The sequence below is a fragment of the Ailuropoda melanoleuca genome, chromosome 6 (genome assembly GCF_002007445.2).
Source record: "Ailuropoda melanoleuca isolate Jingjing chromosome 6, ASM200744v2, whole genome shotgun sequence".
NCBI lineage: Eukaryota > Metazoa > Chordata > Mammalia > Carnivora > Ursidae > Ailuropoda > Ailuropoda melanoleuca.
Genome location: NC_048223.1, coordinates 129,430,894 through 129,434,850, shown reverse-complemented (window position 1 = coordinate 129,434,850; position 3,957 = coordinate 129,430,894). Strand labels below are relative to the sequence as shown.

At 49.6% G+C, this 3,957-nt stretch overlaps 1 long non-coding RNA gene across 1 annotated transcript in view; it reads left to right on the top strand.

Moving 5' to 3' along the window:
* The first annotated feature begins 3,518 nt into the window (after positions 1-3,518).
* LOC109489080 overlaps positions 3,519-3,957 on the top strand; it is a 5,562-nt gene continuing 5,123 nt past the window's right edge. Inside the window, exon 1 of the long non-coding RNA XR_002142017.2 lies at positions 3,519-3,582. This is a non-coding gene — a long non-coding RNA (uncharacterized LOC109489080). The remainder of the gene's footprint in view (positions 3,583-3,957) is intronic.

The window sequence follows — 3,957 nt, the reverse complement described above, 5'->3', positions numbered from 1 at the left end:
CTAATATTAAGAAAATCACACGCATCTGATTTCCTAATGGCCCAGTCTCCCCGTGAGGCTCTCTCCTAAATTAAGCAGCAAGAATGTTACTAGATTGTTTTCTTGTGTGATGGCTTTTCCCCCACAAGATGCTTTCCTGGAGAGCTTTTTCAATGGCAAAGATATAAATATTAAGTAAATGGGAATCTATCCTACAATGGAATGTAGACAATGTATCAGATTAGGAATACTTCAAGTAACCAGACACAGTGTCTCAACACAACTTAAAAAAAAAATCAATGATAAATACTGAATGTTCATTTTCTAGATACAGAAAAAAACCCCCACAATACTCTAAAAATTATAAATAGGATCAGAAAGTTCTGCATTCACAAATACTGGATTTCACTGATTCTAGGGAGCACGGGTTCCTACACGTTAACAGCTCTGAAATCAGATGTAGCTCACATTCTATGAAACACAATATCTTCCTGGTATTGGTACCCACGTGCCCTTAATTTTTGTTTTCCTTCCCCGACTTCAAGGTTTTCCTCTAATAATATATCTACATAAACCCCTTTAGAAAGGCCGTACTGTATCACTGAGCTATCTATCCATAGGATTTATAGAACTCCCCAGACTTAAGCTAGAGTTACAGATGAACCTTTAGTTTTATTATCTCTTTAGAGAAAGATTAACATCCAATTCAAGACCATAGACCAGATCACGGATTAAGAAACAGATTAAAACAAAACCGTCAAAGAACCAGCGGCCATCAAGCTTTACAAAAGCTATAAAACCAGGTCATAGCTGGCTACGAGGCCCTCCTCCAGCCCTCCCCGCTGTTTCTCTGGAAAAGCAATCAATGTGCAAAGGCAGCAGGACCCAAAGCTTCCCTGCAAGAAGGTGAGTACAATCGTGCTGAAGTAACCGAGGGCAAAATTACGGCATTGTCTGCTGGGTGCACAGGGTTTCAGGCTCTTCCCATCTTGTCTTTGTGACATCTGCTCTCTGAGGATCATGTTTTAACCCTTGTTCCTAAACCTTCCTAAACCTGGAATAGGCACTTCCTCTCAAGGTATCTCATTTTCATTCGCTTTCAGAAGTCGGAAGCCGTTTCCTACAATTCCGGCCGGTGGGCACTCTCGTGAGCTTTAGAAGGAGCCATCCCAAGGTTGGCAGCCACATCCCACGGCGAGGGCTGCAGCAGTACTGGCCACAGACAGTCCCTGAAGCAGTCCAGCATGCACAGGCTCTGAAGCCAGCCCGCCTGGCTTCAAACCCTGGCTCTGACATTACAGCGGCTGCTGACCAAGTTAAGAGTCTCTGTGCCTCGGCCTCTGCATCTAAAACTGGGAAGAACAGTCCCTCCCTCCTAGGGCTGCATGGAGAGGGAACTAACGGATGCCGGTAACAGAGCCACATCTGGAGTGCAGGGAGCACTTGGTGTCCGTTAGTTGTCACTACTCCGGACTGGGTCCTCCACAAGGTGCGTGTGGGGGGATAGCCAGCCTTCAAGCTGGAGGAGACAGACTAGAAAAGGACTGTAGTATCGTGTGGCATCTGCAAAAGGCATTTGTCCAGTGGAAGTTGCCCAAGGAAAGGGCGTAGGGCCTGGTGACGGAGCACCACACATGGAAATCTGCACAAACACCTAACAGCTTCCACGCAGCGCTCTCTGCCTAGAGCATAAGGATTTGGAGGCACAAGTTAACAAACCGCTTCTCTTCTCACTTCCTTTTGGAAGCCTCCCCCTGGTTTCTACTCTAGACTCTTGCTTCTCTGGGCATAAAAGTTCACCTGTTTTGAGGGTGATGACTGCAGCCACAGGCATCGACCTGCAGGGAAGGAGCAGTGATCGTCACTCCTGCATCCTGTCACCAGCAGGAAAATTACCCTCTGAGCCCAGCTCTACTCCTACCTGCAGGAGATGAGGAATCCCTGACAGTGCTATGTTGACCTGGCCCACGCCTAAGCAAAACCCCACTCTTAGAAAAGAAAAGCTGTCAAATTTTACACAGTATCATACTTCCTTTGGGAGTTATGATTTGAGTCCCCCAAACCATCAGTTTCAAAAACAAGGAAATCAAAAGCCTCTGTCCACTGCACACACTGCTCAAGCACTTAGCCCTGAACTGCCTCATGCTGCCAGGTGCTGCCCTCACTCAAGTGGGGACAGGGCCCCTGCCTGCACCTCGGTCCTGGTCGCAGGAAGCAGAAGACATCCACGGCGCAGGGTTCCAGTGGAGCTCAGACCGGGACAAACACATCACAAGCCACAAACCTCAACAAAGGGCTGTCTGAGCTCGACAGCCCAAGCGTCAGGGCACGAGAACCTCCTTCAAATCACCCAACCTTAATTATCTCCTCCCAACACTTCTCTATCACGGTTGAGTTTGGGCACAAGCTTCTTTATCCTCCTGGCTCAAAAATCACGAGTTCCTAACAATTCCGTTTCTGTTATCGCTGACTTCTATGGCAATGATACAATTCAAAAGACACTGCCACAACTCGGCAACAAGAAGTCATGAATGTGTTCGCCCCAGTGAGCCCTAAGGTCGAAGCATACGTGGACAACAAGAGAGAGCGCGACACATACAACAATCAAAAAATGCCTGAGTAATGACCACAAAGAAACCTTACAAAAAAAAGATAACCTGCAACACCAAACTTTTAGATCTATTCAAAATTGTGAAGTAGGGATTTAAAATTGCAAAAAGTTCCAATCAGTTTGATTCAGTGAACGAGATTACTTCTGCGATGACCTTTTCAAGAAAAGAATGGCATTTTTAAAGTGCAATATCCCACTGAAAACACATCATTCTGGTTAGATTCCACCGTTAATTCATTTGGTTTCTCAACAACTTTTTTTGAAAAGGGAAACCAGAAACTGAGATGGGCATCAAGTTCTAAACAAACAAGTTTTGCTTCACTCCTGATAAAAACTGAGTTAAGATGAATTGTCACCCACTGGGCACATGTAAAACAAAGTAATATACCTGAAACGAATAAAAAAGAAACTATTTACATGATATAAAACCATCTACTTTCAAAAACCTCAAATCGTATACACCTTTACAAATTTCTTAAAGTGCAGTTTTCTTGTTTAATAATCTGGGTGCGGTTTGTCTTGGCCCGAAAATCTCCAGATGTCACCCTGCCGGGGAGGGGTGAAGGAGGAGGGAGCGAAAGGTCACGGGAGGGGCCGAAGTTCAGGAAAGGTGACAGAACACCTGAGCAGAGTTACTGTTACTTGGGGCGAGGAAGGTGTGTTTAGGGTGAAGACAGAACCTTTCTAGGATGAACAGTAAGATGAGTGAATAAAGGAAGGGTCGCTGCATCGCCGTGAACTTCTGGGTCTCCCAGTCAGCCCCACAGTCAGTTACGCGCGTGGGAAAGAACGGACAGGTAGCTTCGTGCGAGCTGGCGCCGGAGGCCACCCCAAAACACCGGACCCTGGGTCCCGTACGGTCACGTCAGGGAAACAAGGGAAGTTTAAAATGCACCACTGTGGTGAGAGAACCGAGAGTAACCCAGCATCGCAGAACGCTGCACGGCGGCCTGAAGGACCGAGCCCAGCGACTGCTCTCGGAGCCCTAGAAAGTGAGGCACACGGCGCGTCCCACCCCTCCGCCATCCTGCAGTCACCCCGCCGCCGAGTCCCGCGTACCCGCTCTCTGCAGGTCCCTCCGCACCTCCACCGAGCGCAGGAGGCAGCCACCTGCGCGGGGAGGAGCCCGGAATGCACCCAGAGCACCCGAGTCCTCGGGAGGCTCTGTGACCTTGGCTCCCTTACATAACCCCTCGGGGCCGCCTCCCCAGCCAGGGGCCGGGCCTCCGCGCCCTCCTTGCGAGCGGACGCCCCACCGGCCGGGGGTGGGGGCTTCCCCGGGGACCGCGGGCAGGGGGGGAGGGGGAGCCGTGCGCCCGCGCGGGGGTGCCCGGCGGAGCCCCGCCCGCCCCCGCGCCAGGTGCGCG